This window comes from Mobula hypostoma, chromosome 3, assembly GCF_963921235.1.
Source record: "Mobula hypostoma chromosome 3, sMobHyp1.1, whole genome shotgun sequence".
Taxonomy (NCBI): Eukaryota; Metazoa; Chordata; class Chondrichthyes; order Myliobatiformes; family Myliobatidae; genus Mobula; species Mobula hypostoma.
Window position 1 is genome coordinate 144,308,090 of NC_086099.1, and position 15,355 is coordinate 144,323,444.

A 15,355-nucleotide genomic window follows, 5' to 3' on the forward strand; every position below is an offset into this window, starting at 1 on the left:
GCAGCAGCTCCACCAGCTGCGTCACTGCACTCTTACAGATTTATATTTGCACTGTGCTATTCACTTTCAAAACTAGTATGATTCACAGCTTTACTTAACTATGAATAAATTTCATCTGGAAAATTGACAATTTAAATGGTATATAGTAAAATGGTCTATTTACAAAGGACTGTACTTTCAACAAAGGATTATTTAGAATTCAGAATGGTCCTCACAATGCATCTTTAGCCAATAGGTTATGTAACTGAGTAAATTATTAATACAAATTTATTGTTTTGAATACAGGAAACATGGGATATGGAGATGAGCCACGGGGTTATTGCAGAACTTTTCACATTTTCTTGAAGCCAATGTGTATTGAAGTGCTGTGGAGAAGGAATTCGGAAACATAACCAAGTAACCTGCTGACTGACACAAATATATTCACACATCACAGTCTGCATGTAATTCCTTTATTTTATTTTGATTTTAGCACATGCACAACTTGTAAATAGAACTGCAAGAACTGAAATACAGAATACTCTCCACCATGGTAAGAGTTTAGCAGTAATTATCAGATTTAACTTCTTTTAAACTGATGACAAAAATCACACAGCTTCCACATTTCTTTATTTAAAGGCATCTAATTAAAGGTATGTGTGGATTAGCATGCAGAATTTCGAGAGTAAAATTACTTAAGATATTGACATTTCGTGAAGTTTTCTCTTTGATGCTCACATCTCCATTCTTTAGCTCTGATCACAAATGATACTGATTTCTCTCTCCCAACGGTGCCATTTCTGTCAAAAGCACAGAAAAGCAGAGGTTAATATCAATGAGATACAATTACACAATTTGGGAGCAAGTCCTTCTAATACAAGGCAGAATTTTGAAAGGAATAACTAGGACAAATACATTCTAATGAACTAAAATGTCAAGGCAACTGATAGAGCTTTCTTGGCTGACACAGAAATTGTGAAAAAGTCTGGACATATTTTGCGGCAAAAATTAGCAAGTAAGATTTACTTCTAAAATTCCTCCATTTTAAATGTGTGCACTTTTTGTTTTACTAGTAGCAGAACATTCATTTGGTCTGTCAGATTCTACTGAAAACACTAACATCCAAAGATTATTTTTTAAATGCCTGTCTCCTTTATAATGAATAATCTGAGTTGTTGAGATATAGATTGTAGAAGACAACCTTCTATAGATGTGTGATGCAAAGTACATTAACCTGGTTGCATCACAGTCTGGTATGGAAACATCAATGCCCTTGAATGGAAAGTCCTACAAAAAGTAGTGGATACTGTCCTGCCCATCATGGGTAAAGCCCTCCCAAGCATTGAGCACATCTACGAGGAGAGCTGTCACAGGAAAGCAGTATCCATCATCGAGGACCCCACTGTCCAAGACCACACTTCTTCTCGCCGCAGCTCTCAGGAAGAAAGTACTAAAGCCTCAGGGCTCGTACCACTAGGTTCAGGAACAGTTAGCATGCTTCAACCATCAGGCTCTTGAACCAAAGGATTCACTTGCCTCATCATTGAAATGTTCCCACAACCAACAGTATTCTGCAGCTCATGTTCTTGATATTTATTGTTTATTTATTTAATACTTTTGTTTTTTTTTTGTATTTGCACAGTTTTTTTGTCTGCTGCTCTCTGGTTGAATGCAGACTTGAACATGGCATTGGAGCTGTGCTTATCTACACAGTCATAAGTGTAAGGTGAGTAGAGCAGGGGAGTAAGCATACAGACTTGTGGTGCATATTTGCTGACAGAGATTGTGGAAGAGATGTTGCCAATCCAAACTGACTGACTAGGGTCTGCAAGAGACGAAACCCAGGATCCAATTGCAACGGCGATACTAAGTTCTTGATATTTATTTATCTATCTTTCTACCCATTTATATTTATTTATTTATTACTCATTTCCTTATTTTGTATTTCCACAATTTGTATTTTGCATTTTGGCTGGTTGCACGTCCTGCTGGGTGTGATCCTTCAACAATTCTATTGCGTTTCCTAGACATATTGCAAATGTCCACAAGAATATGAATCTTGTGGTTGTATATGGTGACATACATGTACTTTCATAATACATTTGCCTAGAACTTTGAAACTGTTCACAGGCCCAAAAGAAGCAGAGACATGTTGGTTTAACTCTAGATTTAAGACAATATTATAAATTACAACAACAGTTTAATTGAATTCTTGCTGAGAACAAATGAAGATTGACATCGCTTTTTGGATAGAAACATAGAAAACCTACAGTACAACACAGGCCCTTTGGCTCACAAAGCTGTGCCTTAGAAATTACCTGGGGTTACCCATAGCCCTCTATCTTTCTAAGCTCCATGTACTTATCCAGGAGTCTCTTAAAAGACCTTATCGTATCTGCCTCCACCACCGTAGTTGGCAGCCCATTCCACACACTCACCATTCTTTGCGTAAAAAACTTACCCCTGAGATCTCCTCTGTACCTAGTTCCAAGCACCTCAAAATTGTGCCCTCTTGTGCTAGCCATTTCAGCCCTGGGAAAAAACCTCTAACTATCCACACGATCAATGCCTCTCATCATCTTGTACATCTATATATGACAATGTTGATTCCTTCTTCAGGATACTTACATGTTAATGCAGCAAGAATGCTCTTCCATTTCTATCCTGCAGAAATGAAAATATAATAGATTAATATTGAAGTCCACAATTTACCCATTATCTTAACAATTCTGAAAAAACAGGGTATTTTTGGCTATCATGGAAAAGGTTTAAGAAATCTGTCATATGAGAAGATATTCCAGTGTGCATTGATTCAATGGTACTGATGTTAGTCACTTTATCCCTGCATGGTATTAAAGGATCAGTCCAAACTGAAGGGGAGAAAGGTCGTTATTTTGCTGTGAGTGTACCATAGACCACGAGAAATAAAGGATCAGATATGTAGGAAAATAGCTAGATGATAAAAATAGTATTATAGTACTAGGGGGTTTCAATTTCCCAATCATTATCTGGGATTGCTTTAGCATTAATGGCTCAGAGGTAAGGAGGCAGTGTCAGGAATTTCTGAAGGGTGCCCAGAAGAGCTTCTTAATACAGCATGACACAGGACCTTTTGGAAATGGTGATCACAACATCATACATTTCAAAGTGGTTTTGGAAAAAGTAAAAGATAAACTAGGAATAATGATGTTCACTGGGCACGTCATGCTCTCTGGGGTTGTATATTCCAGTTCTGAAGAGGGACTGGGGAGGCTGAGTTTGTTTACCCTGGAGGAGATGAAGTTAAGAGAGAATATAATTGAGGTATGTAAAATTATAGGAATATAGAAAGGGTTTACTGCAGAAATCTCTTCCCTTTATGGAGGTAAATAAAATTTGACAACATTAATTTAGGGTAGAGGGTAGGAGAATTTGAGGGGACTTGATGGGGACCTTAATCACCCAAATATTGGTGGGTGAAGGCTAATTTGGAGTATTGTGTGCAGTTTTGGTCACCTACCTACAGAAAAGATGTAAATAAGGTCGAAAGAATACAGAGAAAACTTACAAGGATGTTGCTGGGACTGGAGGAACTGAGTTATACAGGAAGATTAAATAGGTTTGGACTTTACTCCTTGCATCTTAGAAAACTGAGAGTGTGAAATGAGCTGCCAGCAGAGGTGATGACTTGTGAGCCAGATTTCAGTATTTAAGAGAAGTTTGAATAGGTACGTGGATGGTAGGGGTATGGCGAGCTATGGTCTGGGCACAAGTTGATGGTACTAGGCAGTTTAAATGGTTCAGCATGGACTAGAAGGGGTGAAGGACACATTTCTCTGCTGTACTTTTCTATGACTCTATGATAGGAGAGTAGATCATAGGAGAAAGGGAAGGAAGAGGATCCCCAGAGGGAGGTGATGGGCCAATGAGGACAAAAGGGCTATAAGAGGAGTCAGAATGAGGAATGTCAAAAGAGGGAAGCGGGAGGGGGAAGAAATTACTGGAAGTTAGAAGTTAAAATGGGTGTCCAATGGTAAAGGCTGCATTTTATGGAAGATGGGATAAAGGTATTCAATGAAGCAGTCCCATGATCTACGTCGCTTCTAGCCAATATAGAGAAGGCTGTACCAGCAGTACCAGTGACAGTAGATGATATCGATAGACTCACAGGTGAAGTGTCAGCTCACCTGGAAGGACGGTCTGGACTCCTGAATGCTGATGAAGGAGGTGGTGTACAGGTGGGTACAACATTTGTTCCACTTGCAGGTCTAACTGTCAGGAGGGAGATCAGTATGGTGGGACATGTGGACAAGGAAATCACGCAGAGCGTAATACTTGCAAAATTGGAGAGTGGGGGAGGGAAAGGAAAGATGTGTTTGGAGGTTGGATTCTTCTGAAGACGGCAGAAGTTATGGAGGATAATATGCTGCCTGCTGAAGCTCATGGGATGGTAGTTGAGAACGAAGGGAACTCTATCCCAGCGGGAAGAGAGGGTGAGGGCAGATGCCTGAGAATTATAAGAGATGTGGGGGAGGGCAGTATCAGTGGTAGAGGAAGGGAAGCCCTGTTCTTTGAGGAAGGAGGACATTTCATATGTTGCTTCAGTTAGCTTTGTAAAGTTTTCATATGTTTGAGAATTTGGTTGAATTTTTAAAAATTTTTGATTCTCCCAGCTTTGCCAGCATCAAGAGGGTCTGTGCATTACACCACCTGAGGCTCATTATAGTTAAGACCACTTTCCAGGTGAAGATGACCAGCAAGATGGCCATCTCATATCTAGCCCGTGGAAGTAATACACAAAATGCTGGAAGATCTCAGCAGGTCAGGCAGCATCAATGGTTTTGAATTAACCGTCAGAAACATTGGGCCAAAGCCTTCCTTCAAGACTGAAAAGCAAGGGGAAGATGTCAAAATGAAAAGACGTGCCGGGGAGGGGTTGCGGTTAGGGGACGGAGGATAGCCAGAAGGTGAAAGGTGAAGGCTGATGGGTTGGAAAGATATAAAGCTGGAGGAAAAGGAATCTGATAGGAGAGGAGGGTGGACCATAAAGAAAGAGAAGGAGGAAGGGACCCAGGGGCAGGTGATTGGCAGGTCAGAAAGGTGAGAAGCCAGCATGGGGAACAGAAGAAGAGGGGAGGTGAAAGGAAAAACATTTTTTACCAGAAGGAGAAATCAATATTCATGTCATCAGGTTGGAAGCTACCCAGATGAAATATAAGGTATTCCTCCTCTGCCCTGCTGATGGCCTTATCTTGGTATTTATGATGGGTCTCAACAATGTAGAGGAAGTCAAATCAGGAGCACAGGGCACAACAGATGGCCTCAGTAAATTTGCAACTGATCCGTTGCCTCGCCAGAAAGAACTGTTTGGGGCCCTGAATGAAAGTGAGGGAGGGGTTGAATGGGCAGGTGTAGCATTTGCAGGGATAAGTGATGGGGGAGGTGGAGATCAGTGGGGAGGGATGAACGGACAAGTGAGTCACAGAGGGAGCAAATGTGATAGAAAGCAAAGGGGTTGGAGGTAAAGATATGTTTAGTGGTAGGAGTCCTTTAGAAATGGTGACTGTTGAGGATGACGATATGTTGGATGCAGAGGCTCATGGGTTGGTCAGTAAAGAGAGAGAGGCAGCGGGAAGGTGGGGTGAGCATGGATATTCCAGAAATGGAGGAGATGCAGGTGAGGGCAGCATCAATGGTGGAGGAAGGGAAACCCCCTTCTCTGATGTCCTGGACAGGAAAGCCACATCCTGGGAACAGCTGCGGCGTTGTGAAGGAAGTGAGAAAGCAGACTGCATTTTTACAGGAGACAGGGTGGGACGAGGTGTAGTCAAGGTAACTGTGGGAATTGGTAGGTTTTCGAAAGATGTCGGTTGACAGTTTGTCTCCAGAGATGGAGATCAAGAAAGTGGACAGAGGGCAAAAAATGGTACAAGTGAATTTAAGAGCAGGGTGGAAGTTAGAGGCAAAGTTGATAAAATTGATGTGCTTAGCATGGGTGCAGAAAGCAGCACCAATGCAGTCGTCAATGCAGTAGAGAAAGAGTTGTGGAGCAATAGCAGGGAAGGCTTATAATGTAGACTCAGACTTTGGCTTACACTTAAGACTCCAGAATGGGTACATTCAATATCATCACACGTGTGAAAGTGTTTTAAAACAAGACAGTATTTATATGAGGAAACTGATACATGGTGCATAGTGAGAGGATGGTATTTTTAATATCTGGAGTTATTTAATAAAAACTGAATTGGCAGAAATTATAGAATTAGTTATACAGTCTTTAGGTCATATCATTCAAAATAAGCTTGCAAAAGAATGGTTTTGTTAAACATCCTAAAATTACTGAGAGGAAGATGAAAAATTAGTAAAAATCCTATGTCATCTTAAATGTAAAATGATATTGCCTCAGTATAACTAAATGTTGAAAATGACTTGGCTGTGTCTCCCAGGTTCTTGGCTGTTTGGACTCTTTTTGAAATTGTTCCCCTGTGCAAGAACTCTCTCCTTCTTAAATACATTCTGCAGATGCTGGAAATCTGGAGCAACACATACAAAATGCTGGAGGAGCTCAGCAGTTCAGGCAGAGGAATAAACAGTAGAGGTTTTGGAACGAAACCTGATGAAGTGTCTAAGTCTGAAAAGTCAACTGCTTATTCCTCACCACAGACGCTGCCTGACCTGCTCTGTGTGTGTTACTCTCTTCCTCGTGTCACATTCTCTTTCTTACAACATGTGAACCTATTGTAGGTACTGTTAGACATGTGTTGCTGTTTATAAACATCAGCTTAGAAACTTACTTGGATCCTTTTCACAACGTGCCATGCATTTCTTTTCGCTTGGATAGTTACCACAGTGACTATAAGTAAAGGGCTCACATTTCTTAGTGGCTGTATTGAAGAAATACCGAGTTTTCTGGGCTTTGCAACTCCCTGGTTCTTTTGACTTATCACAGACTTTTTTCCCTAGAAAAGTACAAAGTGATTAACTGTAGTTTCTGTAAAACTTTAATATACTGTAGTACGAAAAACATAGGTCTCAGTGTCAAGGTGCAAGAAACAATTGAAATACAAGTTATTATTATTTAGTACAAGTATTGCCAGAAATAGAATTCACAACATGGTTGTCATCTCTAACCAGTTTAAAACCAATGTAATCTATCAGCACTGCAAAAGGGAAAATCAGACAGATTCCAATTTCTTAAAATCACCACGAGGTAAATAATAATCTTTGGCATTTTACCAATAGATAAAGATACAGCGAGAAACAGATTTGAAGACATGGTAGATGATTTTAGCTAGTGTAAAGTTATGTACTTTGGGCTTTTCCTTTCTCAATTCATTTATCAAATGGGACTTCAAATGCAGGTGTAATGCTGTGCTACAGCACATTCCATTTAGTTAATGACCTTCCTCAAACAAGTTCAGGCTGATAACCATTGTTTAAGGGTTGGGTAAGAGTGACCATAATATGGTGGAATTCTTCATTAAGATGAAGAGTGACATAGTTAATTCAGAAACAAAGGTTCTGAACTTAAAGAGGGGTAACTTTGAAGGTATGAGACGTGAATTAGCTAAGATAGACTGGCAAATGACACTTAAAGGATTGATGGTGGATATGCAATGGCAAGCATTTAAAGGTTGCATGGATGAACTACAACAATTGTTCATCCCAGTTTGGCAAAAGAATAAATCAAGGAAGGTAGTGCACCCGTGGCTGACAAAAGAAATTAGGGATAGTATCAATTCCAAAGAAGAAGCATACAAATTAGCCAGAGAAAGTGGCTCACCTGAGGACTGGGAGAAATTCAGAGTTCAGCAGAGGAGGACAAAGGGCTTAATTAGGAAGGGGAAAAAAGATTATGAGAAAACACTGGCAGGGAACATAAAAACGGACTGTAAAAGCTTTTATAGATATGTAAAAAGGAAAAGACTGGTAAAGACAAATGTAGGTCCCCTACAGACAGAAACAGGTGAATTGATTATGGGGAGCAAGGACATGGCAGACCAATTGAATAATTATTTTGGTTCTGTCTTCACTAAGGAGGACATAAATAATCTTCCAGAAATAGTAGGGGACAGAGGGTCCAGTGAGATGGAGCAACTGAGCGAAATACATGTTAGTAGGGAAGTGGTGTTAGGTAAATTGAAGGGATTGAAGGCAGATAAATCCCCAGGGCCAGATGGTCTACATCCTAGAGTGCTTAAGGAAGTAGCCCAAGAAATAGTGGATGCATTAGTGATAATTTTTCAAAACTCGTTAGATTCTGGACTAGTTCCTGAGGATTGGAGGGTGGCTAATGTAACTCCACTTTTTAAAAAAGGAGGGAGAGAGAAACCGGGGAATTATAGACCGGATAGCCTAACGTCGGTGGTGGGGAAACTGCTGGAGTCAATTATCAAGGATGTGATAACAGCACATTTGGAAAGCGGTGAAATGATCGGACAAAGTCAGCATGGATTTGTGAAAGGAAAATCATGTCTGACGAATCTCATGGAATTTTTTGAGGATGTAACTAGTAGAGTGGATAGGGGAGAACTAGTAGAGTGGATAGGATGTGGTATATTTGGATTTTCAAAAGGCTTTTGACAAGGTCCCACACAGGAGATTAGTGTGCAAACTTAAAGCACACGGTATTGGGGGTAAGGTATTGGTGTGGGTGGAGAATTGGTTAGCAGACAGGAAGCAAAGAGTGGGAATAAATGGGACCTTTTCAGAATGGCAGGCGGTGACTGGTGGGGTACCGCAAGGCTCAGTGCTGGGACCCCAGTTGTTTACAATATATATTAATGACTTGGATGAGGGAATTGAATGCAGCATCTCCAAGTTTGCGGATGACACGAAGCTGGGTGGCAGTGTTAGCTGTGAGGAGGATGCTAAGAGGATGCAGGGTGACTTGGATAGGTTGGGTGAGTGGGCAAATTTATGGCAGATGCAATTTAATGTGGATAAATGTGAAGTTATCCACTCTGGTGGCAAAAATAGGAAAACAGATTATTATCTGAATGGTGGCCGATTAGGAAAAGGGGAGGTGCAACGAGACCTGGGTGTCATTATACACCAGTCATTGAAAGTGGGCATGCAGGTACAGCAGGCGGTGAAAAAGGCGAATGGTATGCTGGCATTTATAGCAAGAGGATTCGAGTACAGGAGCAGGGAGGTACTACTGCAGTTGTACAAGGCCTTGGTGAGACCACACCTGGAGTATTGTGTGCAGTTTTGGTCCCCTAATCTGAGGAAAGACATCCTTGCCTTAGAGGGAGTACAAAGAAGGTTCACCAGATTGATTCCTGGGATGGCAGGACTTTCATATGAAGAAAGACTGGATGAACTGGGCTTGTACTCATTGGAATTTAGAAGATTGAGGGGGGATCTGATTGAAACGTATAAGATCCTAAAGGGATTGGACAGGCTAGATGCAGGAAGATTGTTCCCGATGTTGTGGAAGTCCAGAACGAGGAGCCACAGTTTGAGGATGGAGGGGAAGCCTTTTAGGACTGAGATTAGGAAAAACTTCTTCACACAGAGAGTGGTGAATCTGTGGAATTCTCTGCCACAGGAAACAGTTGAGGCCAGTTCATTGGCTATATTTAAGAGGGAGTTAGATATGGCCCTTGTGGTTACAGGCATCAGGGGGTATGGAGGGAAGGCTGGGGCAGGGTTCTGAGTTGGATGATCAGCCATGATCATAATAAATGGCGGTGCAGACTCAAAGGGCCGAATGGCCTACTCCTGCACCTATTTTCTATGTTTCTATGTTTCTATGTTTATCATGTGTCTCCCCAAATGCTGATTTATGTTATTGTTCAGAAAATTTTCCAACAATTCGCCCGCTGCTGATGCAGACTGACTGAACTGTGGTTACTCAGTCTGTGGTTTTCTCCCTTTTTAAACAATGGCACCACATGACCAAGTGTCCAGACCTTTGATACCAAGCCTCTTGCCAATAAACAATCACAAATTATCATCAAAGCCTTAACTATTTCCTCCCTTGCTTCTTTTTTGGGTCTGGATTCCATTTTTATCTGGGCCTGTTGATTTTCCTATTTTAAAAAAGTTAAATGCCTTATTAAAGTATTTGAAACTCTGGGCAGAGTCAATACAGATGGAGCTAGTCCAATTTGTCATGAGAAAAATAGTTTTCACATTTTGATATCAGTCAATATTATTCAAAAGAAATATTTTTGAAATATCTTGAAGTAATATCATAAGGATTATGTTACTAAATATGCAACACACACAAAATGCTGGAGGAACTCAGTTGGTCAGGTAGCATGTATGGAAAAGAGTAAACAGTCTACATTTCAAGCCAAGACCCTTCATCGGGACTGGAGAAACAGATGAGAAGTCAAAGTAACAAGGTGGGGGGAAGGGAGGAGGCAGTACCAGGTGGTAGGTGATAGGTGAATCCAGGACAGGGGGAGGGATAAAGTAGAGAGCTGTGAGGTTGATTGCTGAAAGAGATAAAGGGCTGGAGAAGGAGGAATATGATAGGAGAGGACAGAAGGCCACAGAAGAAAAGGAAGGGGGAGAAGCACCAGAGGGAGGTGATGGGAAGGTAAGGAGATAAAATGAGAAAGGGAAATGGGAATGGATAATGGTGAAGAAGAGGTGGGGACAAATATCAGAAGTTCAAGAAATCGATGTCCGTGCCATCAGGTTGGAGTCTACCCAAACAGATCATATGGTGTGGCCCCTCCAACCTGAGTATGGCCTTATTGCTGCAGCAGAGAAGCCCATAGACTGACATGTGGAATGGGAATGGGAAGTAGAATTAAAATGGGTGAATGCCAGGAGATCCCATTTTTTCTGGCAGATGGAGAGTAGATGCTCCACGAAGCAGTCTCCCAATGTACGTCGGGTTTCCCCAATACACTGTACAGGAGAACACACCGGAAGCATTGGATACAGTAGACAGCCCCAGTAGATTCACAGGTGAAGTGTCGCCTCACCTGAGACTCAGGAGAATAGGGGCCCTGAATGGTAGTGAGGGAGGTGTAGGGGCAGGTGTCACACTTGTTCCACTTGCAAGGATAACTGCCAGGAGGGAGATCAGTGGGGACGGACGGATTGCCAAAAGTCGCATAGGAAGCAACCCCTGCGGAAAATGCGGTGAAGGACGGGGGAGATATGTTTAGTGGTAGGATTCCTTTGGAGATGGTGGCAGTTACTGAGGACGATGTGTTGGATGCGGAGGATCATGGGTCAGTAGGTAAGGACAAGAGGAAGTCTATCACTGTTAGGGCTGCGGGAAGATGGCGTGAGCACGGGTGTTACAGAAATGAAGGTGATGTGGGTGAGGGCAGCATCAATATTGGAGAAAGGGAAACCCCGTTCTTTGAAGGAGGACATCTCTAAGAGGGTGGGGGTATATGAGAGGAGAGGACAGATGTCCTGGACAGGAAATCTGCATCCTGGGAACAGCTGTGGCGGAGCGAAGGAACTGAGAAAGAGAACAACACTTTTCCAGGAGATAGTGCCTATCGTAAATTTAATTTTTTTTGGATGTATGTTCAATTTATGATGAAGATAGAGAAGAATGGTTGCCTCCCGTTCCTAGACATTCTAATACACCGAAAACCGGTCGGTAGTTTCGGATATGGCGTCCATCGGAAGCCCACTAACACGGATTTCTGCCTCAACAATAACAGACACCATCACTCCTTCCAGCACAGAGCAGTTCTTTCTACCTCGATTAACCATGCGAAAACTATCCAGGATCTGAAGAGTCTCCCCCAGGAAATAACACGATTACGCACCAAGTTCCTACAGAATGGCTACAAGGTGAAAGAAGTCAACCGGGCCCATAAAATGGCCAACGGAAAAAAACAGGAAACCTAACAACGAGGAGGAACCCGTCATTACCGCCTGCCTTCCCTATATTTCCACAGATTCTGGGAGGATCGCCAGGATCCAAAAGAAATACCGGATTAATACCCGCAGGAATGATCAAATCACAGCTTACGTTGGTTAGATGACCTGGGACTCAGGTCGCTGGCGTTTCAGGATTGCCAGTGTATTTCGGCACAGTGGAAACCCGCATCAAGGAGCAGAGGAGATGCATCCATTTGGGTTACCGGGAGAAATCAGCGGTAGCAGAACATTGCATTCGCGAGAGCCACAGGATATTCTTCGATGGCTCCAAAGTACAGTGCCGCCCTAATGGCTTTGGGACCACCTAGTGAAGGAAGCCATTGAAATAAAACTAGAGGAAAAGAATTTTGACAAAGACAAAGGTCTCACTGCAAGAACTGGAATTCAATTGTAAACGAGGTGGGACAATGGAAACCTGATTGGATGAAGACTAACCAATCAGGAGGGACAGACGATGGAGGTATAAATAGCACCAGACGAGCCATGACAAGACAAATATGGTCTACACGAAATGGAATACAGCCCTACAGCTTCATTATCTGATGTTCCTCCATGGCTGTTTACAATACATACAGTGGATATAAACTTGCAACAACTTTTAAAAAAGAATTCTAACTGTGGAATCAAACTGATAGTGCAAGAATATATAGAGCTGCATTTTAGAAACGAACTTGTAATATTTACGGATGGATCGAAAGACCCTAGCTCTGGCCACACAGGTATTGCAGCCTACATTCCTCCTTGCAAAACTACTATCGGGAAAAGAACATCAATCCATTTATCAGTGTATACAACAGAATTAATAGCAATATTGAGTGCATTATCTTGGATAGAAGAAAATAACGTCAAAAAGACTGTAACCTGTTCAGACAGTTTGTCTGCATTAACCTCTATTAAACCAAGAAAATCAAAAAGTAGGCAGGATATTTTATTGGCGATTCTATGCAAGTTATATACACTGACCAAAAATGGGGTAGAAGTAAGCTTTCTTTGGGTTCCTGCTCATTGTGGTGTGGAGGATAATGAAAAAGTGAACATAATAGCTAAACAATCACTCAAATCGTCTATAATAGAGGTCCAGATCCCTCTAAGCAAAGCGGAAGTCAAAAGCATTATAAAAACACGTATTGAGGAGATATGGCAGAAGCACCGGGATGAGAGTGAAACAGGGAGACAACTGTACAAAATACAAAGGCAAGTCAAGAATTATCAGGTGGACAGAGAAAGAAAGAAGTGATCATCAGTCGTTTAAGAATTGGACACACAAGTCTTAATTATACATTACATAAAATAAGGAAACATCCAACTGGGTTGTGTGATTACTGTAATCAACCAGAAAAAGTTGAACATGTATTGATAAAATTTAAGTAGTACCAAAGAGAAAGAGTGAAGATGATAGGAGCGCTTAAGATAAACAAAAAAAAATACTGCTGTGGGTATAGAAGACATCTTAAGTGGGATTTCAAGCGAAATACAGACCTATACATGAAGTATCTGAAAGACTCTGGTTTATTATATAGAATTTAGGGAATGCAATTCTTTTCCTTCCTCCTGTTTATCAAATGATCCACACCCCAGTCTAGCAGGTGACGGGTAATGCACCTTAAAGCTGGCTTGCAAACCGCCATAAAACATCACAAGAAGAAGAAGAAGAAGAAGAAGAAGAATTACAAGGCGTCACCCCTGATGAAAGATGGCAAAGTCTGTCATCGAAACATCGGTTAAAGTCGATAACTGTATCCTGCTGAAAGCCCAAGGAGAGTTTAGTTTATTAACCAGAAATGGTTATTTTCTTATTATGTTTTTCTTGTTTTTAATGCTGATGGATCCAAAGTAGGAAAAACTACTTGAATAAAAACTGAGCACAGTGCAACATGCAGTCATTCTCTGAATTATACTCAGTGCTCTCTTGTGATCAGAATGTATGCCCGTCACTTTCTGCGGCAGTGGCCATCCATTTCAAGGTTCGACGTGTTTGGGTGTTCAGAGATGCTCTGCACTCCACTGTTGTCACGCGTGGTTATTTGTGTTAGTCGCATTCATCTCAGTTTGAACCAGTCTAGCTGTTCTGTTCTGACCTCTCTCATTAACAAGGCATTTTCCCCCAAAGAACTGTCGCTCACTGAATATATTTTTTTCGTAACGCTTTCTGTAAACTCTAGAGACTTGTGCGTGAAAATCACAGGTTTCAGAGATACTGCCTCATGCTTTTATTAATCAAGCGCTAAAACAGAAAGCACATTTAAAAAAAAACACTATTCTAATCGTTACTGCAACTTACCAGGCTGAAGTAAACATGTTGTATTTTCCGATTCTGCGTTACACGGTAGAGAGAACAACAGAACGAAGCTGATTAAGAGGAGGATGCTCCACTTCATGGTTGTTCACTCTGTGACCGGAATTACAGTCTGTTCTGGGTCAGCGTACTTACTGACTGATTCTAAGACGCCACATTTATACAGTGCGGTTTACGATTTATGCTCTCTGTTCAATGTGAATCCAACTGGAAAACCATTGGCGCCATTTTCATTACTGATTAGGATTTTCGGGGCCAGCCGCCGCCGGCTGCCTTCAGGAGGGTGAATGAATCCAAGGAAAGCATCGCGACCGGACGGGGTACCTGGCCGATTACTGAAGACCTGTGCTGACCAACTGGCTGGAGTATTATCTTTAACCTCCCGCTCCCGCACTGCCTGGTCCCCGACCGCTTCCCGTAGGCTTCGATTACTCCGGTGCCCAAGAAGATCAATGAGCATCACCCAGTTGTACTTTCATCCTCAGTGATGAGTTGTTTGTGAGAGGCTGGTGACGCCAGCACCTCCCTGAGCAGTGACTTAGGGGCTTCGCAAGTGTCCTACTAGTCTGAGCTGAGGGTTAGATCATCATGTTCGAAACTTTCGAGGGGGTGCCGTGTCCTGTGGCGGGGGGGGGGGTGCATGCCTTATTCCGATTGTCCAAAGTTGTTTTGTCGTGATTGGTTAGTTTGGAAACTGCAGCTGTTTTTCCCATTGGTTAGTTGCCTTGTTCTCCAGTTTCAAACGTCCAAGGTATATAGAGAGCACGTGTGGGCGGTCCGCTCTCTCTCTTGGTTTAAGGCCAGGGGTGGACTTCGCCATTGGATTTATACTCTGCCCACACTCTTAGCTATGTTTGTTGAACATTCAACATTGTAGTCTCTAATTTGGGGAACATGAATGTTTGGTTGAATTTGTACTGTCTGTAAATAAACGATTGATATACTTATTCAAAGTCACTGCGTTTTCTGTCTCACTTGTCAATTTCATGAACCAGATTCAACATTACAAAGCACTGGGAGGATCAATGAAAATTTTTAAAGCATGATTCCTGAGATGAATGTTAGGATGCTGGAGCAGGGATCCAATCGCACACCTAGTACTGTGCACACAGTGATATTAATTGAGTAACAAATCCCGAGGTGAAAACAAAGTCGGTGTCAAAGTTCAGTCAGGGATCAAAACATCCAGAGAAATCCAAAAACCAGAATCGGAGAAACAGGCAGAGTTGATAT

The 15,355-nt window shown here is 41.9% G+C and overlaps 1 long non-coding RNA gene across 1 annotated transcript; it reads right to left on the reverse strand.

Annotated features, from left to right (window-relative positions):
- Positions 1-442: 442 nt before the first annotated feature.
- On the reverse strand, positions 443-14,669 carry LOC134343571 (uncharacterized). Its single transcript, XR_010017272.1, has 4 exons — positions 14,108-14,669; positions 6,753-6,917; positions 2,608-2,643; positions 443-779 (listed from the first exon to the last, which is right to left on the reverse strand). It is a non-coding gene; the product is annotated as an uncharacterized LOC134343571 (long non-coding RNA).
- Between the last annotated feature and the right edge of the window lie 686 nt (positions 14,670-15,355).